Source organism: Mustela putorius, unplaced genomic scaffold (assembly GCF_011764305.1).
Source record: "Mustela putorius furo isolate JIRA1106 unplaced genomic scaffold, ASM1176430v1.1 tig00003909_pilon_pilon_pilon, whole genome shotgun sequence".
Taxonomy (NCBI): domain Eukaryota; kingdom Metazoa; phylum Chordata; class Mammalia; order Carnivora; family Mustelidae; genus Mustela; species Mustela putorius.
The window spans coordinates 12,809,030-12,836,997 of NW_025422057.1; the positions used below are offsets into that span (position 1 = coordinate 12,809,030).

General features: G+C 42.4%; 1 long non-coding RNA gene across 1 annotated transcript; it reads left to right on the top strand.

The window, feature by feature from the left end:
• Positions 1-1,840: 1,840 nt before the first annotated feature.
• Positions 1,841-27,968, top strand: LOC101670517. Its single transcript, XR_199356.2, has 3 exons — positions 1,841-1,928; positions 2,256-2,343; positions 27,723-27,968. It is a non-coding gene; the product is annotated as an uncharacterized LOC101670517 (long non-coding RNA).

Here is a 27,968-nt window from a genome sequence, read left to right on the forward strand (position 1 = left end):
GAAGAGGGAGAAGTAGTGGGTGGCAGAATGAAAGATAGTGGCAGATAAAAGGGAGGGGGGAGTGTAGAGATAGCTAGTGAGAGACATAGACGGTGGTCCCTAAAGGTGGGCCAAGTTGGTGACCCATGGGTGGGTCTCTCTTGCCACCCCTCCCCCATTCCTCATTAAGGTCCATCCCCAGGCTCCAGAAGTAGAGTGGGCCCACGACAATGACAGCATTCCCCACCGAGGAAGTCGGAGTGGGAATGTGCTCATTCTCCCTTCCCTCTCCCTGTGACATCCATCAGAAAGGGGTAGCTTGCGAGCTCTGAGAGAGGGGGGAAAATAAGCAGAAGTAATTTATTCGGGATCTTTGAGAGGATAATAGCCAATTATTTGTTTATAACACTGGTTAAATTTTCATTAGGCAGATTAATGGAATATCATGTACTGTCAACATTGGACTGAGGGGTGGTCTGTAAGAGATAAACGGGCAAACAGGCTCTGTGTCTCTCTGAGTAAATTAGTTTTTGCTTTCCTGTTTTTCATATGAAAATGGGCAAGGTGGTCAAGGTGGTGCATTTTAAAACAGGTCTCGAGATGGGCCAAATTGGTTAAATATGAAAGCAATCCTGGTAATAAATACATTATAATAACTTAGCATCATGGCCATAATTTGGATTTCATGAAAGTCTGGGATAATGTCGATTTTTAACCTGCTCTCTTAATACACATTTCCTCTCCCTGAACTCAAACGCTGGTTGCTGTGAGGTGAAAACACATTACTTTGGGGGCCTGATTTGTCTGTATAATGCGCTCAGTATTACAGCTGGTAAATGCAAGAGACAGCTCAGCTTTCTTGTGAGCTCTGGCATTGTCATCCTGGATGGCAGGAGTGGGTCCCGCGTGCTGCTATCAGGATCAGAATCCCCGGGGCTCATCGAGCAGGGAGAGTTGCTTATCGTTCTGGAAGTAGACTGAGAGGTGTACCTTCAACAATTTGTTTGATGCCATGTCTTCAGTTAGGGTTGAAGCCCTAAATGGGCGGGCTTCTGAATCTTGACACTATTTCATGTAAGAATCAGTGGATTAAACTCTAGAATAAAAAAAAATAAACTATTCTACTAGCAATTTGGAAATCTCTCTCTCTCTCTCTCTCTCTCTCACACATACACACACACACGCTGAAATGGGCCATTTTCTAACAACTGGCAGGTTGCAGCTTTTAAAAAAGTAACTGGCAAGTTAATTGTTTTAGTCTAATAACCCTTGTAAAGACATCCAAGTTCTCAAATACACAATGAAAATAAGACTTTTCATTTGCCCATCCACTCTGGATTTTTAAAAATGTTATTACTTGGAATAAATGTAATTTGTTGGAATGATAGAATGTAATTTTTTTCTTTAAAAAAAAAAGAGGGAGGGAAGGAGAATTATAGGGAAGAGTTGAAAAGAAGGCAGAGCAGAGGGAAAGAAGGCGGGAAGGAAAAAGGGAGGGGGAGAAAAGGCCATTTGCAGTGCTGTGGAAAATCAACTAAATGAGACCTGTTGTTCTTTTCATAAAATGCCAAAATATGTAGCAAGTATGTCTCCTAAAATCTCTTTCAAAAAGATAAGGCACTACCGTCAGTTTCTGCAAACCATTTTACTGGTCTGTATACTGACTTCTCTTCAAAACAATTCTAGGCCCCAAAGTAATTCCTAGCAAGAATTGGTTATACAGGTACATTTGTTTTCTAAAAAGAAAATAAACATAGCTTTCCCTACTAAAGACACGTCTGAGAGGCCCAGGTCCAGGGCCCCGTGCCTGGGATAGCCCTTACTGCGCATGACAGCGCGCCTGCGGTGTGGTGGGGGGTGAGGAAGATGGAGGACCCGTCTTCCTGCTCTACTTTCTCTTCGTGCTCGTCTCCTCCATGTCTTCACAACGGTGATGGAAGGGGGACTGGGTGAGCAGTAATCAGGCTGAACAGAGAGCTGAGCTAGTTGGGATGCTTGGGTAACCAGGGGCTTACAGGGAAAGTGGGGGTTCCCAGCCTCCCTTCTGAGTGGTCTAAATCCTTCCTCAGTCAAAGATTCCAAGTCCGGGAACAGCAAACGGGCAGGTGTTGTTGGCACCTGTTCTGAATGGGGAGATACGTGGCTCGAAGGCCACATCTGTCTGCAGACTGTGAAGTGAGGAGGGCCCTTTTATGGTCACTGGCTAGGATAATGAGCCTTCAAGAGCTTCTAGGGAGATTCATTTCTTCAATATCCCACATTTGTGTGTTGTATAGGAACCCCCTCGGACACAGAGGCCTCACAGTTGTACAGACTTTGGCAGAAATATTACAAACTTCACGAGGAGTTCAGTTGGAAGGGAAGGTGGGTAGGAATCCTTTCAAAGTCTCTTGAAATCAGCACAGGACCACTTCCTTTGAAACAGCATCCTGAACCACAGTTCCCAGGGTCTGGGCTGCAAGGTGTCCGTGTGGGAAGGTCATTTTGGTTATCCTCAAATGAAAGCTCTGCTGGCTGGAGGGTCCAGATAGGCCCACTGAATGCAGAGCTTTGTACCGCCTTGACCAGCAATAATGGCAGCCACAGGGAAGAAGGCAAGGTTGGGTTTTCCTAATTTGAAATATGAAAGATATTCTCTGGGCTATTACATCCCTTTAGTGAAGGCAATTCACATTCTTTTAGTGGTTTATCCTGCTTATAATGATCAAATCCTAGAGTCAGAACTTCTAATGCAAACCACTTTTACAGCTGTAATTGGATCTAAGGCAAATGAAACCACCAAGTGGCCTAAGACTCCCTGGCAATGTTCAATCAGGATATGATATCATTTATGAAAGTGATATCTTACTATTGATACTTCTCCCAAGAGCAGCACAAATTAGAGACATACTTGAGTGATTCTTGGGCCTCGCCAACAGACAGCATGAGAGGAGGCCACTGGTACAGTGGGGATTCACAAACGTAGCATGATGCACATTTCATTGTGGTCATTTAATGCAAACCCTATGAAAGTCTTCTGCTGGGTCTCAGGGTAAAAGAAGTTCTAACATTTTGGGAACCACATGAAATGTGGTTCTTAAGAAAATTCAAGAACTGATAATGCTAACAACATCTGAAAGCAGACTTTGGGGGACTATGAAATACATGGTCATAAAGTAAAAACACATGAAAATCCCCATTGCTTCTACCCGGACAAGACCCTGCTTTAAGCCCATGTGTGCATACACACACACACACACACACACACACACGCACTCTAAATCCAGGGGTTTGCAGATGCCCACCAATGATGCAGAGCTCTGAGTCCTATGAGGAGATGGCTTCAGTTCCTAAATGCCGATATAAGTAACAGGTATATATCTCAGTCCATAAATTCAAGTAAGCAATGACATATAATTGCTATACTGACTATATTTTATATATTTAGAAATGTATCTAATGGTTTCTATTTTCAGTGTAATTCTGACTATAGCATACCCTTAATTGACCTTCCCCCTCCCACCCTGGGGTTAAGGTACAATTTCAGGATCATATGCAGTTATATGGGGAGATGAAGAGCATCTGGTCTACCTGCCATCAGCCCACAAAGGTTACAACTCCTGAGGGAGGAGTCATCCTCCCTCGGTGACTCCTGAAGGCCTGAACTCTTTATTGCTTCTGTACCATACTTGAGATATGGGAAATTTTCCCAAATTGCCTTTGGCCCTCTGCCTAGACACACCCTATGGCTACTTCTCTCTGAGGTCTTGTGGTCAAGAGGTTTTGCTAGTAAGTTGGAGCTTGTCTCCCTTTGGCACAAAAAGAATCCTTGTCTGTTACTTAACCATTAAACCTCAGTTTTTCCATCTGTACAATGAGAATAATAATAGCTATAGTAAACAATAAATAATAGTGCTTTAATAAATATATTACAGATAGGTTTGAATGGCCATAGATGGAAACAAAAACACCCAGACTCACAAGGCTCCCTGACTCATTGATGCTATGGTGGTCCCATCCTTTTCTATTCAAAGTACATCATTGGTATTTCTAGAAACTATGATGCCTACTTGCTACAAATTCCTGGATGCTGCTTTGGTCTTCCTTCATGACTCTTTATATTTTAGCTTTCCACTGAATTATACTATATATTATAAAATACAAAAAAATACAAGTAAATAATGTAATCAGCATCAAGAACAAGAAACAAGATAACCAACCTCCCAGAAATTCCCCTCATGCTCTCATCCCATCACTACCCACCCTCCAAGGGTAGCCATGATTTTGACTACAAACAACATGGGTTAGTTTCATCTTCTTTATATAAGTGGAATCATATATTATTACCTTTGGGGATCTGGCATCTTTTACTCTATGTTTGTGAGATTTAACCAAATGTTGTGCATAGTTGTATATCACTCAGTGTTACTGGGGTATAGTTGTCCTTTATGTAAATGTACCCCCACTTACTTGTTTTCATTTCAGAGCATTTACAAGTGACAACCTTGAGCTTGGCATCCCCACTTAGATGCGTCTGTAGGATACTTGGGGGCTTGGCCGTCATGATACAGAGGTTTTTGCTAGCCTGGGTAGCTCAAGTTATGTGTTGTGGCCTGACAAGATGGACAAATTTCCTTGACACTTGAAGAATGACAGCATATTATTTCATCAACACGAGTTCTCCTGATGTGTCTCTAAGAATGACTATGCAGTGTCTTGAGTAATCTTGGCTTTTACACAGAACTTCTCTGCATCTTTGGTGAAGCCCTGGAGCAAGCATAATGATTCATAAAGGACACTGACTTCCATTGTGATGCCTAGGGATGTTTCCTCACACAAAAGGTGTGCCACCTTGTTCACCCTCACAAAACCCTGTGCTTCTTTTAATTCATTTAATGTCTGCTCTTGAGTGTCTACTATGTTAACCACTTAGCCCCTGCACTCAGAGCTCGCTGCTGGATGGTTGAGACACAGGGATAGATTAGCATCTCAATAAATGTGGGACAAGTGCTGCAAGAGGTATGAGCAAGGACAATCTAGGTATTTAGGGTCAGAAAAAGATTCTGGGTAGAAGGGACATTATTCTTCCCATTCCCCATTGTCATCTGTGGCTAAGATAAATTAAGTGGCATGTCCAAAGCCACAGATCTAAGAAGTCTGGAGCAGGAAATAAAACCCAGGTCACCCTACTCCCAAGTGGTCACTGCTTTCCCTTTCTATGTGTGCCACCGAATTCATGGTGAGTCATCTTCTTCCAGCTCATCCCAGTCTATTGACTGAGTCCAGGAATGTGACACAAGGGAGGAAAAGAAGGGAAGGAACAAAACTCCCCTCCCCACTGTGAGGAGGGGAGGGAGCCAATGGAGAGGCTGAAGAAGAGATGGAGCCCTAGGCTTTATAAACTCCTTCCCTTCTCATTAGAAAATCAGAAAGAGGCTGAGAATCTTAAAAGCCTATTATTGGAGCTGATGTTCCACATGGCATTTCAGATGAAACTGCATGAGCAATGATGGTAAATTCCTCTCTGATGTTTAGAATTGGAACTAGTAGAAGGGAAGGACTAGGCTTTGAATTAGATCAGGCTACATGTGTGTACTCTTCATTGTTTTTATTTTCTGGCTGCAGGATTAGCAGTGCTCATCAGAAAAATTTCAAGCAATAATTTGGTGTAGAGTTACCCGGATCTTCTCTCCCTCTCATATATATATATATATATATATATATATATATATATATATATTCATGATACTCATAGATGTGTGTATATAATATAATGGTCAATAAAGCAGAAAGCCTGCCCTACATATATCTCAAACCATAGCTTCTGAATCACAGAAAGCATGGAGCTGCTAGTGGTCTCAACCTCCACAGGTGATGTCATGGAGATGATAATCTCCAAATTACCTCTAATCCTGTAATGGCTTCCAAACCACATATTATGCCACATGTGACAACCCAATTACTAATACCACCATGTTCATGTATGCAAAGGACAGCTTGCTTTTCAGTCCTGTGATTACATGAATGCACAGCGACAAATTAGCTACCAATTTTGGTGCAGTATGAGGAAACTGCCATTCATAATACTTTCCAAGGAAAACCGTAACCAAACAGCCATAGTGAAAGTCAAGTGTCATCCAAGCGAATTTGTCAAATGGTGAAGCAAATGTGTCTCCAAGGCCCTGGCTGTTCTCTGAACTAGGAAAAGTCATCATGGTTCTTCATTTAGTACAGAGACAAATAAGAACCCATAGGCGTTGAAATCCCACAGCACAAAACTAGAGAAGTATAGACTATCTGTGCCAAGTGTCCCCAACTCTAATAATTGGAACAAAAAACAATGGGGAAAAATCTCCAATTTATGTCACTTTCAGAACACGGACTCTGTAGTTATTCTTTGATGGTCCTTACAGATCAGCTAGTTTAGCCAAAACCCAGAGAAGAGAGGTCTTACATGTAACCAAGCAGAGCTCAGCCTCAGCCCATGTCTCTGAAATTATAGCATCACCCAGGAGGCTGCCAAAACAGACTGAGAACCTGTGACCAGGTTTTGAAAAGGAAGGAAAGGAACACGTCCTCTCCTCCAAATCCTCTACCCCATGAGCATCAGAATGGTTCTCAATTTCCCCTGTTCAAATTAATACTCAATGAATGCTCCAACATACTCCTCCTTTAGGCTTCATAATTTTTCAACCACTTCAGTTCTGACCTTTATTATTTCTCACTTTTTGGGGCTTCTCCATGAATTTTCTCCTTTGTCACCCCAGGTAGGGCTGACCACTCCTTCTCCTGTGCCCCAGCTCCACACCAAATATAGCACCTCCCACATATTGCACGCTAAGGATATGCCTGTCTTCGCTGAAGATGGTCAGTTCTCCAAGACCAGAAACAGTCTTTCACTTGCCTTTATAATCACATAATCCCTGGCATATGTCAATAAACTCAATAAATTCTTGTTGAATGAAATAGATAGGCAGATAGATAAACAAAGGATCTAACCTCACATTCCATTTATATGTCCTGACCTGATTCAAATTCAAGTGGGAACAATTGCCTTTTCATCACCATCTAGCCTAAAACCTTCTTCTTCTGAAAAGAATGTTGTGAGCTTGCTCTAGGATACAGGACCATAACCACTCTAGATTTCCATGTGCTCTTCTCCCTTAGAAAAAATATGGCGGCCCTCTTGCTGCATTGAGGCCCTGTGTTCTTTGCATAGTGGATGTGTAAAAATAGATTTAAACTAGAAATGGATGGCCCCAGATGGATGTGGTTGGGATGTGGAAGAACATCTTGAACTATTTTTCAAACATTTCAGTTTCGGCAAAAACCAAAACATGTTTTGCCAATCACTTTCCCTTAATTTTAAAACCCATGGATTTCAAAGGAAATTTAATCTGAATGTTTCTCCTTCATTTACCTCATCTCTTCAAAATGTTCTCCTGAAAAAGTGAACTGATGTCCTAGAAGTTTAAAGGACCTTTTAAAGTTTGTTGGTTTCTTTAAAACGTCGAGCCACTTCACAATTTGAAAGGGAATCAAAAAGCCCCGAATCTTAGAATAAAAGAAAAAGAAATAGTGCAACTTGGTTTAAGTTTAGATCTAGGAAGTGGACTCTATGTTTCCCATGCTGAAACAAAGGAAAAAAGGTTAAAATAAAAAATTAAAGGAAATACAATTGTTTAAAAGGTGGATAAAATCTATATAATCAATGGACAAAAATAAAGTTAGAGATTATTACAGATATTGATTCATCTGTAATGGAGATTATCACAGATTCTTGGTTCATTGATTCACTCTGGTTTATTTGTCATAGAGTCCAAGTATACATCGTCAGTATCTCCTTAATCATACTTACAAAGAGCATGCACATGACCATTGCAGAGAAATCATGATGAAGCTTTAAAGGGAAGGAAGTGGCAGAATTGTAGGCACACAACTCCCTCTAAGCTCCTTAAAATATGCCAGTTACAGCCCTCCCCCACCCATTACTCCATAACCAGGTCACTGGTGGCACTTGGATGGGATTTTTGTCAACAATCTGCTTCTGGTGTTTTCACACAGGGGTGGACGCACCCTACAGACATTACCTGATCTCCTTTTATTCCACAAGATCCTTCCCCTTTGTAAGTTACAAGCCAGGAACAGGTTGGGCCCCTGGGTCATGTGTCTAATTCATCGGAGTCACTAGGGGAAATTTAGTGCACAGCAGAAATCCAGTCAACACCCTTGTTCTCAATGGTTAATATACTGTTTGACACCACTGTGGCCAGCAGAAGAATTAGTCCATCTATCCCAGACCACCCACACTACTAATAGCTAATAACTAACACATGGGGAGACCATGGCTAATGATATCCCTGGGTTCAGTGGTTCATTGTGTTTTTCTTTCTTTCTTTTTTTGTTTTGCTCTCTTTATCAGCATTCACTCATTCAATTAATAATCATTGAGTGCCCATTGAATGCCAGGTGCTTTGGTGGGTGTTTTGGAGGAGACACAAAGATGAGGGTACTGCTATCAAGAACACACAGGCTCATAGGATCAACTGTCACATTGATGCTTTCATTCATGTACCGCTGTGGTCAATAAAATACATACTAAGGAGGGTACATTTTAAGTCAGAGAAACCCAAATGGGGAGGCCCACTGTGTCTCCCAAAGGAGTGACTGACTTACTTAGCTTCCCAGAACCAATCAACATTGATATATTCATGCACAGGGAAGTCCTTAGCAGCAGAGATGTATTTAAGGACAAATGAAGAACTGGAGGAAATTCTTGAATACTTTCTGAAAGACCATGTGAGTGATGGGAATATTAAAAAGGCTAATAAGGAAAAACATGAATCATAGACTCCTAAAAAAGTTGACAGAGAATACCTCCAAATGAGAACTGATAATAGCATTCCCCCATCAATCAAAGCGTCTTGTCTTTTTAGACCAGGAATCTTTGACTTCTAAGAGCTTGCCAGTCCTAGTCCTGCCACATTAACTTGCCTCCCAAACAAAGATTCCAAGAACCACACGTTTTTAATTATACAAAGTAAAGGTTGATGAATGATTCATACAACTAATCTAAACTTGGGCCAGGTTAAAATAATACTGTGTAATAACTTATATTTATATAGCTCATAAGAGCACTTTTCTTCAGAGCTAAAAGTAGTTTTCAGATACTATCTCGTCTCTTCTCATAACATCCTTGTGAAACAGACATGGTGAGAGTATCCTCACTTTCCTTCCATGGACAGGGCAACGAAGGGCCAGAAAATCTCACACCCAAGTCCAAGATCACACAAGATGGTAGACGAAAACCCGGGACCATACCTGTACTTAGGAGCAAAGTCATTTTAAAACTCTGGGGAAAAGGGACAGCAGCACTGACAAAGCAGGCTTCTTTCATGATGGCAAGTGATCACATTAATGTGGAGGCTGAGATATTGTTAGCTCTAGGCAACAAGGTTCTCTTTGTCTTGGTCGTTGGGGGGGCATCAGAAGTACTTAGGGATTTGGGGTGCTAAAGACAAGAAATTCTGAGTCAAACCCGTGGCTCCAGGATTCTTCCTGTCAACTAGGAAGCAAAGACGGTGGGAATCAGCATGGCCATGGCAGTGGAAAGCAGTGCCCAACTTTGCATCCTTGTAGTCTGCCACCCTCTTCTCTGTACCTCTGTTCTGGGGCTTTCTCTGAAGTCGTGAAGGAAAGGCATCTTGCTCTCTTCAGGCAGTCTGGAAGTGCCTGCGTAGCTGCCCCCTGAATGGAGTTGCGTGTGGATGTCTGAGCTCCTCATCCCTCAGTCGGGTAACTGAGGAAGGTCCCTAGTGCTTCCCAGAATCTCCTGATGAGATTAAGCTCTAGGCACCTCCCATGGTCACCACACAGATAACACACACTTGAGAGCTACCTTCCCAGCCCGGTCTCATTTCCCAATAGACAATTTGCCCAGAAACTTTGCAGCAGGGTCCGCTTCTGGGGCAACTCAATCTGTGACAATGATTCTAACAAGTTCAGTGCCCTGGTAACTCACCTTTGAGCCACATCCGTGGACCAAGCCTCCATTAAAAGCCATGTGAGTCCCTCTTTCAGGCTCTAGGTTTCCCCAGGCTCCCTAAACATCATGGAAGAAGAGGATGTTGTTCAGTCTGGCACTGAACTTGAGCACAGAGGAATAAAAGTAGAGATGTGCTTTGGAAACCCCAAAATCATCCCAGACTGGTTTTTTTTGTTTGTTTAGTTTTGTGTACGTGTGTGTGTGTGTGTGTGTGTGGACTGAATCAGGAAGTTAGAAATGGGTATACTTTTGGAATTCATATTTTCATTCTTTAATGTAGTTTAGGTGAGTTTCTTCTTCCACCTAGTATATGGGCAATGGTCCATGTGAGATACCATAATATCTGAAATTCCTGACTGAGGAATGTTGGCCACGTGTGGTACACTTGCATGCAGAAGTCAGTGTGATGAGTATAGTTGCCCTCTAGTGGCATAGTAGTTATTTGCAGAATGTAAATTCATTCATTCATTTGTTTGTTCATTCATTCATTCACTCCATCAGTCAGTCAAGTAATAATCGTGCCCTTGTTTTGTTCCAGACATAGTGCTAAGGGCTGAGGAAATGAACAGCCACTGTCCTTGGCCTCATAGAGCCTGCAGTTTTGTGAAGGAAATAGATAGGAAAGCAAATTAATACTAATAATCAAATAATTGAAAGTAGTAATCAGACCGACCAGGGAAAGCGATGAGATGCCGTGAGAGAAAAGCAGATCATATCTCGTTTTTGAAGTGCAGTGAGAACCAGAGAAAGTCTCTCTGCGGAGTGATATTTCAGCTGAAATCTGAAGGGGGAATAGTCAGGCAAAGTGTGGGGAAGGGCAATTTTGGCAGAGGGACTAGCATATGCCAAGGTCCTGAGGAGGCAAAGAACTTGAAACGTATTTTCACAGGAAGTATATAGCCTAGTGATTAAAATCATGTAGTATAGATTCTGGCAGGCTGGGTCCCCAAAGTCCTGCCTCTGTTATTAACTCTGTGACCCTGGGCAAGAAACCTAACTTCTCTGTGCCTCTTCTGTAATGAGGGGGAGGAAGGTTTCCAGTCATAGTAAGTGTCTTCCTGTGCCAGGCATTCTGTGAGAAAGTGGGCTGATTAGGCATAGAACTGACCAAGTCTTAGGAGATCACTTCCAACATGCTGCATCATTTAAGACTCCATGTTCTTTGGATCCTCACCCCTCAGTGTGGTCTGAAGATCAGCGGGCATCTACATCACCCGGAAGCTTATTAGAAATGCCAAACCTCCAGGTCCCACCATAGTCCTTCTGAATCAGAACCTGCAATCAACAAGGTGTGAGTCCTGCACATTCAAGTTTGAGAAGTGCTGTTTTAGAGGTCTTGAATGCCAAGGACCCTCAAGGTCAAAATAACAACAGGTCCTTGTGGAAAGTGCTACCAGGTGACAGCTCTATCTTATTTTGACTTCAACACTGTCACTTTGGAACCTAAGATCTAAAGAAGAAAAGATTCCCCTCCTCTCGCACAGGGATTGGAAGGCGGGGACAGGAACTTCCCAATGTTCAAATTGGATTGTCCAGTTCTCAAGGGCAAAGTAGGAATGCAGGGAAAGAGAGAAGGGAAAAGGAATATAACTTTTCTTCTTTTATAACCCCCAGTGTTAACTCCATCTCTCTCTAAAAGTGTCTTTCTAAAGAGTGACTGACGGACCTCCCTTCCCTCATGTTTGGTCACCACTAAAATAAAAGTTCTCCTACTCTCATCCATCTGAAATTCGTGATTGACATCACCATATTGAAATGTAATCATATGCTTGATTATGTTGCCATGAAACATAAATGATATTTGTCAGAAGATGAACAAAGCTAAAAAGTATAACTATTTTTTTTAAGTAATCAGATTTTTTTTACCTGTGTTTTATAAATAATCCATGACTATGGGATACTTCTAATATTATTTACAACACAGAGAACAAAACACAAAGACTTATAGGCTGCTAGTATTATCTGAACATCAAGCAAGTATTTTTAGCACCATTTCCCTCCTAAATGTACAATTTAGATTTCGTCACATTTGTAATTACTTTGAACATTTCACACACACAGCACAAAAGATTCCAATGTGACATTTCCTTTGATAAACTATTATGTTCATTGTGAATTCTAAATCAAATCTTGTTACCAAATAATACTACACATTAGAGGTTTCCATAGTTTATTTGCAAAATAAATAAATAAGCACACAATAATCTCAAATGAAAACAAATCAAGGATGCATTCCTAATACATTTGCATTATGTTTGATCATTTTTGTGATAAGATTTAGGTACCATTACCAGTGAGAATTGGTTGAAAAATAATTCATCAGTTGGACAGGCCAGTCTCTCCTTTAGTCTTTTAAAACACGTGTTTTAAATAACACCCACTCGATGATGGGTCTCTACCTGTGTTTAAAGGGCACTCACTGGGAGTGATTGACGGATTGCTGTGAGGAACTCTTGGGAAAAGATCCCTCCAACTCATCAGGAAATAAATCCATGTCACCAGAGCAGAAGTAACGGGGGGTTCCAAATTGTTTAAATGTTGAACATACTTGACACATTTCTCCCCTGACCTCAGGCTAGAGTCTTCTGGGGCAGTCCAAAAGATGTGTGCCCAGGGAGGGGGGCCCCAAAGAGTGAGAATTCATCTTTTCATTTGAAAATGTGCATCGTTATTATTCAGTGCAGGGGATTGAAGGAAAAGGTGGAAACTTGATTAAAACCTAAGACTTAATCTACACCATATTTTAAGAAGCCTTAAAAAAAGAAAGACACATAGAGACGTTAAGAAACTCTCCCCAAAGTCACACCATTCCCATTCACAGGATTACTTTTCTGTTTCTTCCTGTAGAGTAGTAGCTGTTTTACTGGTCTGCGGTTTCATGTGCCTGTATCTCCTTAAGGAACGATGCATGTCTCGTTCATCTTTGTTCTTTTCACATCTGGCTCTGAGCACTCAGTGGATGTTTGCTGAACGAATGGATAAATGGGCAGATGGAAAGGATGGATGAACAGGAGGAGGAAGGATGGCTAGACTCTGTGCTATCTCTCCAGTTAGATTTGATGGTGATAGAGCAGAGGTGAGAGGAAATGAAGTCAGATATTATTACAGATTGCTCCTTTTTAACTTCATGTAACAGAAAGCCAAATCAAACTAGCCAGAGCAAAACAAATATATATAAGTGTATAAATATATATTTATACATCCATTATTATTTATATTAATTATTAATCTATAGGAAAATCTATATATATATTTATATGAAAATCTATATACATTCATTATTATTTATATTATTAATCTATATGAAAAAATATATAAATATATATTTATATGAAAATCTATATATAAAAATATATATTAATATATGTTTATATTTTCATATATATATGAGTTACACCAGGTAATTATGAAGACCAAGGAACAAGGAGTATTTCAGGTAGTGCTGGATCAAGGTGTTAGAATAACATCCGTGGGGGTTTGTTTGTTCATTCTTGCTTTCTTGCCTCTGTTTCCTTCCACATTGGCTTCAGGTTTACATAGGCAGCTTCAGGTTTACATAGTCTTTGCAGCACTTACTCTCAAAATGAGAAAGACCATCTTGTTTTTGGTTCCTCTCTTTGGTTCCGCTCTTTGGTTCCTTCCATAACCTATCTCCACTCCTTGCTTCCATCCCGGGCACACACACAGATATACCCAGATCCTTTAGAGGTATGTTATGATCTTTGGAGAAGAATGTGTTATCTCCAGTTTACAGAAATAACAGTTTCGTGGCAATTGAAGTACAGAAAGCCTAAGTAACCTGCCTAAGGTCACACAGCTATTTCCTGGCAAAGCTGGAAGGCAAACCTGGAAGGATCTATAAACAAAGCCAGAGAGAGATCTTTACCTTTCTGCTTGGCTGCTGAACTCATTTCCTAAAAGAAAAAAAAAAGAAGAAGAAGAAGAGGAAGAAGAAGAAGGAGGAGGAGGAGGAGAAGAGGATGATGATCGTACCTACTTCTAGAGTTACTGGGGGATTTTATGAATGAATACAATCGTGCCTAGCACACAGTAAGCACTCAGTAAGTGCCAGGAGTTCTTATGCTCTCAAGTTTCCTGGGCCCGGAAATGGGGAGGGCTGGAGGAGAAGACAGGAAACCAAGACTTAATTAATCAAGTGTTCTAGTTAGTAGGGTTCTGGCTCATTGATATTAGACTACATTGAGTTGACGAATGTCAAACATTCCTCCATAAGGCTTAATTCGGCACGTGTTTCAGGGAGCTCTTGGCGTTTATGATTTTTTACCCAGAGACCGAGCCTCTGCGAGCAGGCTCCTATAATTGGAGCTGCCTTTTCTAGCCAATCACAACGGAGATTGACCCTGCAGCTGACTGTAATTTTAATCTGTTTTGGAAATTGTATGAGTTCCATGCAATAGAATTCCAAATCTTTCATTTTGTAGTTAAAAAAACATATACCAGAAAATAAACATGTAGGCTTCTTAGGGGAAACTTCAGACACCAAAGAATGTAAGCATTTGAACTTGGGGCAAATGTTTGGATCTCAAACCAAGATTCCTCCTACAGGCACCACACGTTCTTTCTTCAACCCCGAGGAACTAGCCTGTAGGATCTACACTTGGCCTTTCTGTCTGGCGAGAAACTTACTCTCCAGCCGACCATACATTACCCGGGCAAACAGCACGGTCACAACGAAAGCAAACACCCCCCCCCACCCCAACCCCCACCTCTGTTTCTCCTTCTAAGAGAATATATTCCTAATGTCACTTCTATAAATGATAGATTAATTCCTGAGATGGAGACATAGGGGTCCCTAGCAAGGCAAGGATTACTAAAAACTTTGGGGCATCTTTTTAAAGAGGGACACAAGCTGTTAACTGACATTAACATGTATTAGCAAAAAGGCCAAAGTAGGTGTCTTGCTTTGCCAATGCAGCACAAAAGAGAGGATTCAAGCATTATGATAACAGGGCCATTCATGTTGCTATAGGCTATAGTTGTGCGTTCACACTTCCATAATAAACCTATTTTCAGGGGCTTATAATTCAACCGTAAAAATCTGCTCCATGCTCAAACTTGGCAGAACAAAATCTCAGACTCTGAGCATAGAATCCCTCCCTTCCTTAAAATATTTTTAAAGATGTGTTTTGGATGGGTTTAAATTTACAAAGTGCCAAAAATATCAGGGATTTGAATAGCTATTTTTCTTCAGTTGATACCGAGAGACAACTAATCCGTCCCTGTGTAAAGGAGGCTCCAGCTTTTTTGATCAGTTTTGCCTGAAAGGTTGTCAAGTTGGAAAGAAGTTAAACACCAATCTGAAATGAATTAGAGAGCATTAGACAATAATTAAACTGAAATTAGGGCATCATTTATTCATCAAGTCACCACTAAGAAAAGAATCCAATCCTCCTAGATACCTTTAAAATATTTAGATATCTTAAACACCTTTGCAAGGAGGGAGAGAATGATGGGAATGTTTCTGCTCAGAGGGGTTTGCTGATGACAGTGACTGAATTTTAAATGCCTCTGAGCCCTGGGGGCGGGGGGGAGTGGAGGATGAAGCTGCACTCCAAAAGCTGTCTTCCCTTGGTGTTGACAAGTGGAAGTGATGACTGATCTCAGGCAAACTCCTGTCTCCATAAGACGCCCTTGGTCCCAGAATCCCCAGGGTTTTGTGGGGCGAAATCAGCAGGTGGGCTGACATATTCCTCTAGCATCCCTTTGTGAAGCTCATTGCCATGGACATCTAGGGCTCGTCCCACTGGGGTGATCTGAGGAGTCATGCAGAATGTATCTGAGACTTGTCTCCCCAGAGGAGGGAAGGCTGGGCCATCCAGCCATTCAGAGCACTAACTTCCACACACTATCGGACTTCTGGGGCTTTCTAGAAAACCTCGAGGCAGAAAAGATGCACAATGGCCCCGGAAGTGGCACACTGCTCAGGAACCATCCCCCACAGCTATAGCTCAAGTAAGAGGTGGTCCAAGGACATGTGAGAAGAGTGACCAATGTGGTCTGCTAGAGACCCAAGGCCATGCTCCAGGACCACAGACTCTTCTGAAAGTACTTTCTAGACAAAGGAGTCCACTTATTTGTGAGTTGGGGCCACCACTGAATTTCTGGGACATAAGTTGGTACCAGTGGATATGGTTGGGGAGGAGGGTCCTCATCTCTATCCCTACCCCCGCCATAACATGCAACTTCTAATCTAAATGAATGACTAGAAGATACTAATGACTCTTAATGGGGGAGAAAATCGCATTTCCTCTGGCTGATATGCTTCCCTCAGACCTGCCCCAATCTCTCCATGGGGCTCAACTGCTTCACTCCTGGTTCTCCCGGGCCTCAAGCCGCCACCACTCCTCACACTGACCCCTGCCAAGGTTGCTCTGTCCCCTGATCTGCACACTCATTTCTCAGCTCAGTCACCTCCTCCTTGAAGTCTTCCTGACATTCCCCTTTTGGAAGACCTGACCTCCCCGACTAGACTCTAGTTAGCACCATTGAGCCCTTCCTTGCACACCCCTGCCCTTGCAACTGCTGCTGTACCAGACCAGAAGCACCTTGAAGGCACGAACTGGGTATTTTTTGGTCTTTCTACCAGTTACCACCTTTCTGGATACTCCATGCAAGTGTGTGAATCAGCAAATACATGAATGTGTCTTTTTCAAACCATCTCTGGTCAGTGTATATCAGCCAGTCTTCTCTGGGGCCATCTAGAAGCTGTGGACTCTCGATCCCTAGAGGCTTTGCTTATTTTCTCAGAGCATCAGTGAGACCTGAGGAAACCCTGCAGTGTTTACCAGCCCCTTCTGTATTCAGATGGAGAAACCGAGGCTCGGGGATGAGACATGACTTGCTTTCAGCCTGCGGCCCGTGAAGGAGCAGGGCTGTTCCCTGTTAATCACTGTCCCCTCTTCCCTTCCCCCAAATGATGATGCTTCATCCCCTAGGAACTCAGGAGCAGAGAAGACTAAGTCAGCTGGAACCCGCTACTCCGAGTGTGGTTCCTGGACCAGCAAACAGGGGCCTCAGCCTGGGGCTGGTTAGAAGTGCAGAGTCTCCGGCCATACCCCAAGGTGTGGACAAGGAGTCGGAATCTGCATTTTACAAGCAGGCCAGGGGCTGTGTGTGCACATAAAGTCTGAGAAGCCCAGAGCAAATCTGTGGGGGCTCCCAAGCATTGACCTTGCCCCCGGGTGATTCCCATCACCTGGGGAGCTTTAAAAAATATGGATGTGTGAGTCTCATCCCAGCCGTTAAAAATGGTTTTCAAGCTCCCCCAGGGGACTTGAGTGTGCAGCAAAGTTAGGGATCCCCTGGTCTGACCATCACATCCGCCAGCCTCTGCCTGAATCGTGCCAATGGCAGAAACCTCACCACCGCTGTGAACAGCCTTGTCCATCTTTGGACCCTAGTAGCTGGAAGAATAGAAAAGTCTTCCTTGGAGGTAATCTAACCACCCAGGATTCCCTGCCTGACTTCGTGGTCACTCCCCTTGGTCTGCGGTCACAGAGAGACACTTGGTCACAAAGGGCACACCAGGGTGTGCACATCTGGTTGGTTCTCTACTCACACGATCTGCTTTGCAAGTGTCCTCTTAGACGTGCCTGTTCTCTCTGGTTGGAATTACTATTGTTTTCTAGAAACAGTTTTTTCTAACTTCTCTGTATCCGGAGGAGCACTGTTCTGTAGGAATGAACTAGAATAATGGTGGTGGAGGCGTTTTGTCTTTGCCCTTAAATTTAGTGCCGTTGATGGTTTCTTTGCTTTCAAAAAACTATTTAAAGTAGATGGATTTCCTAAGAGAATCTTTAAATACTTTTGTGTAGAACCTTAAATCTTTTCATTATGTCACTTTGCTTCCCTGGTGCCATTAATCATTAATATGATTATAGCTTTATGACTTATCTTGAAAGTAACTCAAAGAAAAGCTTATATCCTGGAAAATACATACAGTGAGATTCAGTTGGAAGTGGAGGTGGGTAAAAATAGTTTGCTCGCTCGCTCTCTCTCTCTCTGGTCCTTTCTTTGTTGCTTTCTTCATTGGGTGGTTTGCTGGCTGTCTTTCCAGCCTATTTGTCACTCCAACCGCTGAATTGTGTGCACTTCCAGCCGTGTGAACTTAGGAGGAGGAGCCGGGCCCTTCTGGTGAGCTGAGAAGTTCCCTCAGATGATTAACAGATGAGCACTAGAAAGTGTAGCATTTCAAAGCTGCCCAAACGTTGTGGAATATTTTACATTTCGGTGGATTCATCTGTTCAACAGCCATTGTTCGCCTGGTGTGCGCCCCTGCGGGACATGTGCTTTTGGTTTGGTCTTTATTGGGTTTGTTCTTTATTTCCACCCTTGCCTTTACACAGGCACATAGGAAATCAGGACTGAAATCGGATTCAGAAATTGGTGTCTGGTGGGAGTCAAAACAAATATTCCTTTTCTTCTGAGGAAGACAGACACCAGTCTACAAACAGGCTGGGGCGATGGACCATCTCTCTGGCTCTCAAGAGGCATGAGGGAGGTGGGAGGGGTCCCTAGTTAAAGACCTTCTTCCATGCTGCTCCACGAGGGTCCAGAAGGCTCCCGGAACTTTAAACTTCGGTAATATTCACGGGATTGTGAGAAGAACTAAGCTGGTAGGTTTTTTTTAACTCAGTCCTACATTCAGGGAAAACGTTCCCTGTTTCATCTCCCCAACTCAAAATGTTTGAGGCCATGAGGAAACCTGAGTCTCTAAACACATTCACCTGTGCTGAGGTAGGCATTTGTTTGAATGGCTTCCGTAGAAAAGTCCCCGCTGCTTGTGTATGTGCGTGTGCTCTCGACAAAGACAGCCCTCCGAGGGAGACTGAAGAAGGTCTACCGGGAACAAGCAGGTTATGAAAGACAGGGTGAGAAGAATCCCTGATTATAGTTACAGCAGGAGGAATTAACTAAAATGAATAGCCTAAATATCAGTGTGTGTATGAGAGAGAGAGAGAGATGGGGGGGGGTGCGATAGAGAGGCTATAGATCAATAAGAAATATCAACCTTTTTTTTTTTTTTAAATTTTCATGAGTACTGATGACAGTCCCTCAATTCAATTAACGTCCTGTATTGACGGACTCCCTTGCTGAAGATGAGAAGTTCAGAAAGCTAAAACCCACGCTGACCTTCAAGACCCACTTAGACACACTCCACACACATACAGAATCAGTAGTTGGCTGCTCGTCAGCTTGCCTGTCAACATTCCCCTTTTCCCATTTTTCATGAGCCCGCCTGCATGTCATGCTGGGTTGGGGTGAAGGTGCTGTGGATTCCAAAGGCAGAGAGAAGGTGTGGGGGGGAGAGGCATTTGACACGAAACTATGAGGGTTTTCATCAAATACAATGTAGTGCTTGGCATTCCCTCTGTTTATGATGCCAGTGCCCATCTTAGGACTGTCCTCAAACAGGCAAAGACCTTACTGAGTCATAAAATACACCCAGAAAACCCACTGAGCCTTAGTGTACAATGATGATGTTTTACACAGCTGTACGCCCATGTGGCCATCACTCAGGTTAAGACACAAAACATTTTCAGCTCCGAACCATTCCTTCAGGCCTCTTCTTGGTCACTATTCCTCCCAGAGGCAAAACAAAAACAAAACAAAACAAAACGATGTCACTACTGTGACATTGACCACAACTATCTACCACTATCAGCTGGCTTTGAAATGACAGGAAGTTAAATATCCTAGAAAGAGGCAACCAAAAATAAATAAATTAATAAATAATAAGAGTAATAGAAACTGTTTATTGATCATTTACTATGTGTAAGTACTGCACCAAGTACTTGGCTATCATGGCTGATCTTCATAGCAATCCTATAACGAAGGTATTTTCCCCGTTTTATAGATGAGGACATTCCAGCTTAGAGAAATTATGTGATTTACTCAAGGCCACCCAACGCGTAGGAGGTAGAGTCAAGATTTGAACATGGGTTTATATTTCCAAAGCTTTAGCCCCAAACCACTGTGCTGTGTTATCAAGAAATATCATTCTAGGAGCTCCTGGATAGCTCAGTTGGTTAAGCATCTGACTCCTGATTTCGGCTCAGGTTATGATCTCTGGGTCATGAGATCGAGCCCCGTATCGGGCTCTACTTCTGCTTGAGATTCTCTCTGTTCCTCTCTGCTTCTTCACTTCTAAAAAAGTGTCTAAAAAAAAAAAAAGAAGAAGAAGTATCATCCTGGCTGTAGTTCAGAAGGGTACAGGATAATATTCTATGAAGCCACAGGCCTGAAACCGTAAATGCTACTCTAAAATTCTAGGTCAGATATGGATTAGGCTGACCCCTATGAAACTATTAGTATATTATTGATTATCATTATATGACTGGTTTTGATCTATAAAAATGATCATTTCATATGGTTTAGTCTCATTCCTTCGTGGACACCAAATTTTACCAAAATACATAACTCACCTCCTCTAAAACCATAATTAACTTGAATTATTACTATTCGTTCCTTTATTTATTTGTTTAACAAATATCTATGTGACCCTCCTCCTCTGGATCAAGCAGTGTGAGAGGCACTGGGACCGCAGAAGCGAACTATTTAAAACGGTTTATAATCTAGCATATCCACTTTTTATAGACAGGTCAAGTGGGGACAAAACCTACCTCCATGAAATCAGAATTTTTTTTCTGAAACAAGATCCTTCTCAATCCCAAGGCTCTCTTGATTTTGATAATGGTCAGGAGCCTCTGTTGACAGAGATTGGGCCTGGGATGTTTACTGTTTTGTACTTGTAAGGTTAGAAAAGTGATTAATACATTCTCTAAAGATTTGTCACCAAACTTTTTCAACAAAAATACCCCATATGGTGAACCTTCTGTTTCTCTAGGGTTTTGTTAAATAGTATAAATAGTAACTCAATATTTTTTCAAAAGGTGTCTGAGTTCTTGATTCGAAGCAATTGGATGTTGTTTTGCATATCATTTGCATATGGTTAATATAATACCCAAATTAATGAAACTCCGTTTTTCCCACCCACCATACATCTTGTTCTCATTGCTCTTCCTGTTTCTAGTGTTCTCACTCAGCTTGAGAAGAGCAAATGAATGAATTAGGATTCTTTCAGGAGCATCCAGCTAAGGCTATAGTAGTTCTGCTAGCTGATGGAATGATTTTTTTTTTTTTTATCAAGTTTTGTTTTTTAGGACAATTTTAGGTTCACAGCAAAATCAGTGGAAAGTGTAGAGAGGTCCTGTAGGCACCACCACCCAGTCATGCATATTATCCCTGAGGGAGTTTTTTATTTGTAAAGATGTTGGGTCAGGAAAAAGAAAATATGAAAGGATGTATTGAAAATGGAGTTATTTGGATCAAGATCCCAATAAATCCAGACCATAGGAAAAATGTAAGAACATTCTGATTTATTTTATGGAACCAGAAAAAAAACCCCAAATGTTATAAAATAGTACTAAAAGAGAAAACTATAGGCCCAATTCCCTGTGGTTACATATACAAATTGAATCCAGCAATACATTTTAAAATGAATGCATCATGACTAAGTAGGGTTCATTCCAGGAATGGAAAGATGATCTAATATTAGGAAAGCTAACAAAGTATATAGGAGAGAAATAAAGGAAAAATTATGATTACATTAGCTTTTGATAAAATTAACAGCCATTCTGAACAATAAATAATTTTAGTAAAATAGAAATAATTTATTCCAGACTTATAGAAACCATTAGAAGGGGCAAAATACTGAAATCACTCACACAAATAAACAAACCAGGATGTTCATTATTCTCATTATCATTTGAAATGACTTCAGAAGTTTAGCTATTGTAATAAGACAGGAAAATAAAACAGTTCCTATAAATAATGACAATGAAGAGATAAAGCTATCTTTATGTATACTTGATATGAGTGTATATATAGAAGCCACAAGAGATACTATTAAGAAATGTTTCAAATTAATAAGATAATTTGGGGACCCTGGGTGGCTCAGTTGGTTAAGCATATGACTCTTGATTTCAATTCAGGCCATGATCTCAGGGTAGTAGGATCAAGCCCCCAGGTTGGGCTCCAGGCTCAGCAGGAAGTGGGGGGGGGGTCTGCTTGAGATTCTCTCTCTCCTCTCCCTCTACCTCTCCTCACCATGTCTCCTCTCTCTCAAGTGAATAAAATAAATCTTTAAAAAAATTATAAGATTATTTGCTGTTACCGGATGTAAGACACATCTACAAATATGAATAACTTTAAATTTAGTAAGCGGGGCACCTGGGTGGCTCAGTAAGTTAAGTGTCTGGCGTTTTATCTCAGCTCAGGCCTTGCTCTCAGGGTCATGAGTTCAAGCCCTGCCTTGGGCTCCACACTGGACGTGGAGACTACTTTAAAAAAGAAAAATACTGAGCAATAACTTTAAGAAAAATAAATTTTTCTTAGTCTTAAAGTATTTTTCCTGAGACATTTATTAATTACACAGGCAAAGAAGTAACTTTATAGTAGAGAAACCAAGCAGAAATCAGTTTAATGTTGTGATCAGGGTAAACATCACCAGAGATAAGACATTTGAAATCCCCCTCCTTTTTTTTTAAAAAGAATCGTTTTGATGCCTTGAGCTTTTTCTTTTTTTCTTTTAAGTAGGCTCTGCACTGAATCTGAGACTTGAACTAATAACCATGAGATCAAGAATCACGTGCTGTGCTGTCTTGGAGCCAGCCAGGTGCCTCATCATAGAGAAAGGCTCTCAGGTACCGAGAAGGAAACATAGCCTCATTTTCCTTGTAATCCCACCAAAATGTAAAACCTCAGTCCAACCATGAGAAAATACCAAACAAACCCAAACTTGAGTAACATTTGACAAGATAATTATTAATCATTTTCGCCAATGTCAGAGTCATGAGAGAGGAGGACGGAACGAAGCTAGAGAAAGCGGGAGATTAAGAAGAAACAGCCGTGAACGGTGGCACCTCTTCCTGGATAGGATTGGAAGGGAGATAGGGCCCTAAAGAAAAACAAACAAACAAACAGAAAACTGGTCAGATTCAACCAACATCTTTAGTGAATGGTATCAAACCCATATTAAATTCCTGGTTCTACTAATCCTTCCACAGCTATGTAAGATGTTGGCATTGGGGGAAGCTGGGGGACAGATATACAGAAACTATTTTTGCAATTTTTCTCAAAGTCTAAAATTAGTTCAAAATTTGAAAGTTGACAGGATCAAAACTGAGTTTCCTCTCTACTGGCTTTCTTAGTTTGGTTCCCCAATGCATATCTAGAGTTGAGAATTTGAGGGCAAGGATTTTATTGGAGAGGTGTCTTAGCCAGTATGGCTGCCATAATGAAGCCCACCAGACAGGAGGCTTGAACACCAGAGATGTGTTTCTCATGGTTGTGGAGGCTGGAAAGTCGAAGTTCAAGATACTGACTGACATTTTTCCTGGTGAGAACTCTCTTTTGGCTTGTAGATGGTCACCTTCTGGCCATGTCCTGACATGATGGGCAGGCAGAAAGGGAGAGGGCTGGCTCTTTGGTGCCTTCCTGGAAGGGCATAAAACTATCAGATCAGAGTCTCACCCGGATGACCTCATTTAACCTTCCTTACCTCCAAAAAGGCGCTATCTCTGAACACAACCCCATTGGGGGATTAGGCTTTCAACATAGAAATTCCAGGCGAGGGGAGTGGCATGAGTACAGAAGCTCTGTGAGCTCTTGAATGGGGATTCTAGCAAAGATGGCGCGGGCAGGAAAGGCAAACCCATACCCAGAATACGTTTCATTCCCAGTAATGACAAACTGCCACCTCCTCCAAGGGGAAAGGGACCCAATAGAATTAACTTATCACCAAATGGCAAGTTTTTCTTCCCCAAGGGGTCCAATAGCATTAATTCATCACCAGATGGCATGTTGTCTTCCCCACCATCCTGAGGGCTCAGCGTCGGTTTCTGACGCTGACCGATCAAGCATTTAGCAGCAGGACTGGCTGCGTCAGCCACGGCAAGAGAGAGTCCGCCGGGAGGTCTCCGTTCATGTTCTGCCAACACGAGCGCGGCCAGGGCAGGGTCCCTGCTGTCCTCCTGGCTGTTTAGGGCTCCTCTGCTGTGGGTCCTTTCTGCTGGGCACTGGGGTAGTCACTGTGTGCTTACTCTGCTTGCTCCTTTGGGTCGTTCCACATGCTGCCCTCCCAGATCTCTTCGCTTCTGATCTTCTCATCTGCGCAGGTACATCCCCAACCAGCCAGGCCATTCACCACTTCCCAGGAGTCTGTGTTTATCCTTATGACAGGTCACTTCTCCCTCCCCAGCAAATGGGCGGCAGGTGAACCCTTAACAGCTATGCCCACTGGGAAGACTTCCCCTGCTGCTATCTTCAGGGTCTCCTGAAACCTCTACCTGAGAAGGGCAGGGCAGATGCACTCCTTGCTAGCTTGCTGCGACCCATCCAGCTGACCCATCTGTGAGCCCTGGACCTGGGTGTTTCCTTTTCCACCAGTCGTCCACAGGGAATGTCCCATGTGGCCCTAGAAGAGAACTAGGGACGAGGTGAGGTAGCTGGGGAGTTCACGTTTCATTGTCTCCTAGAGAATGTTAACTCCTGGCACTTCTAGAAGGATGTCAACCTGGGAGAACTTAAGCAGGAAGGCTGTAAGGAAGGCTGTGGGTCAACACTACAGTGACTGCCACACTAGCAGAAACCATTTATAAAATAGAAATGAAAAAAAAAAAAGAAATGAAAAAAAAATCCTATTCACCATATTAACCAGGAGTAAATTTAATAAGAAAGACATAGAGCCTATATAAAGAAAAATCTAACATCTTATTAAGGATTTAAAATAAGTCACCCCCCCAAATGGAGAAACACAAAATGTTCCTGATATAAGGAAGCTTAAGAGCACAAAGACATCACTCCTCAAATTAACTCAAAAATGAAAATGCCATTCAGTCATGCAGCCCAGTGCTTTTCTTTGCAGGGGAGTGGGCACTGAGAATGCCTAAAACTATTTTAAAGGTTATACATAGTAATAATAATCTGAGAATGACCAAGAGAAGTTTGAAACAGAAAACTATTTTGAGGAGTTCCCTTAAGAAATAATGAAACTCATTATACTATGCTATATAACATATATAAAGAGAGAGAGAGAGAGAGCATCATGATCTAAACAATACGCCAGAGGAATAAATGATCAAGAGCAAAACAGAGAACCAGAAATAGATGAGAACATAGCACATGTAAAAGGTGACCCTTAGACTCAGTGTGAAGAGGATAGTTCATAGACTGAACAATCCGGGGATAACTGACTGGCTGTGGGAGTGGAGGAGAATACTAGAATTCAGGCTTCACATCGTAAACAAAAATAAATTCCAGGGCACCTGGGTGGCTCATTGGGTTAAGCCGCTGCCTTCGGCTCAGGTCATGATCTCGGGGTCCCGGGATCGAGTCCCGCATCGGGCTCTCTGCTCGGCAGGGAGCCTGCTTCCTCCTCTCTCTCTCTCTCTGCCTGCCTCTCTGCCTACTTGTGATTTCTCTGTCAAATAAATAAATAAAATCTGGGACGCCTGGGTGGCTCAGTTGGTTAAGCAGCTGCCTTCGGCTCAGGTCATGATCCCAGTGTCCTGGGATCAAGTCCCACATCAGGCTCCTTGTTCGGCAGGGAGCCTGCTTCTCCCTCTGTCTCTGCCTGCCACTCTGTCTGCCTGTGCTCGCTCTCGCTCCCTCTCTCTCTCTGACAAATAAATAAAAAAAATCTAAAAAAAAAAAATAATAAATAAATAAATAAATAAATAAAATCTTTTTAAATAAATAAATAAATAAATAAATTCCAAATGAAATGCTCAAAGACGATAAGTTTGGAGAATGTTTAATACTTTCCACCTGAGAAGCAGTGCCCTGAGTTCCATGCTCGGAGGGGAGAGTAAAAGAGCCTCATTGCTATGCGCTTGGATAGGCCACCATCCCTTTCTTGGCAAACTCCAGTGATTGGAATGGTGACGCGAACAGGTACTGGGTCCCAAAGCCCTTTTCCAGGACGAGCCTGTTTCTTTCCTGCGCAATGCACCATTTCATGCCAGTTTCACCACAGCGAGGCTTTCTATGCCTCCGAAAGTCACCTAGCATTTCCATATCTCAATTTCCTTACTCGTAAAAGACTGCGAAGATTCAATGAGACAATGTAACACACTTAAAAGGGTTCCTGGCACACAGCGAGCCCCCAACAAATGTTAGCTGTTATGATTTTTATTATTATTATTATTATCATTAATAGGGTCCTTGTTTTTCCTCTGTCAAGGTATCAAGTAAAACCAACCAGCCATTAGCAGAAAACATCCTCTCCGAACATTCTAGACGTCAACTGCTTCTCATCTAATCATTAATGCACAGGCGCGGGGCCCGATAGAAACAGCTGAAGCAGTGGGTCATGACCGCATCCGTTTCCAGTAGCACCTGCTTTCCTGTACTTATTATAGTTATTATTCTGCTTAGCTCCGTGACTTTAACACGTGGCTATTTATTTTCCTTTTTAATTTTTTTCAAAGGCTGTTATCTCGCTCTTTGTGAAAATCCAACCTAACCAGGTCTACTTGTAGCCTATCATTTGCTAATGTATTTTTTTTTCTGTTCAAGAATTTTTCTCTGCTAACTTTGAGAGCTAAGGAAGCTCCCCTAGCTTGACCCTATCAAGCTAGACTCATTCCTGTATCATTCTGTTCTCTTTTAATTAGACTCTCCACCAGTTTTCCCAGTTCCAGGACGAGAGTCCTCAGGGATCTATGAGATCTGAAAAAAGATTTTCCATAAAGTAATCTTAGAAAAGCAGAAGTCCTGAAACACATCTGCGTTTGCCCTATGACTCCAGAGCTTGCCCTAACCGGAGACCAGTGCTGCTGCATCCCAGACTTCCTCTGACCAAATCTGACTTTTCCCTTCCTCAGTTGTTGACGGGGACTCCCATTCTTACACTCGAGATGGTATCTCTTTGGTCTTTTAAACAGATAATGGGCTTTCGGCAGAGGAAGCGAACGTTTATTAAACACCTACTTGTGTGACCAGGCACGATGCTCAGCTCCTTACGTGGGTACAGAGCATTAGCTAAGTGTTTGAACTGCTTCAATGGTTTTCAAATAACTTCATATTTTAAGAGAGTTTTGGATTTGCAAGAAGTTGCAAGAAAGAATTCAGAGTTCCCACGCACTTTTCCTCCCAGCTTCCCCCGCTGATAAAATCATACATTACCATAGCGCATGGTCATGGCCAGGAAAGTGACATTGGTATAATACATGAACCCAGGCACCACCCTCGTCACATCTCACTGCATTTCTTGTCACCAATTTGCTTGCATTTTGATCTGGTTCCTCATTAGTCATGAGCAACTCTGGGAGGAACCCGAACCATCTCTCTGCTTTGGCTCACTTACCCATAAAATGGAGACAACAATCAGACCTCCATCACAGGGTTACGGGGAGAATTTGATAACATTAGCTGTCATTATTCATGAATCCTTACAACAACGCTCTGAGATAGACAGTGTGGGAGAGACTGTGCAAACCGGGCTGCCATACCTCTCCTTCCTTTGAGACTTGGATTTCTTCCCATAAAGGGCCTCAGGCCATTCCCCCACCCGTTGGGGGTTTGGCTTTGTGAATGAGCATCACTTCGGCCAACCGAACACAGCAGACGTGGCTAAGTGACAGTTTTGAGCCCGTGTCTCAAAAGCTCTGTGTTCTGTCTCTTTCTCTGAGTACAGCTTCCTCCAAATGGACAAGCCCAGGAAGATCACCTCTGTCACCCCAGTGGCCAAGCCCCAGAGGCAGAGCTGCCTCGCCAACTGTAGACATACAAGGGGCCCACCAGAAACCAGCAGGGCCCTGCCTAAATGCTCATCTCCCAGTGAGCCAAAGAAGTACGTGTTGCAGACCACCGAATCTTCAGGGCCTGTTATGCAGCCACAGATCACTGACACAGCAGGTTCCAGGCAGATACTGATGACGGT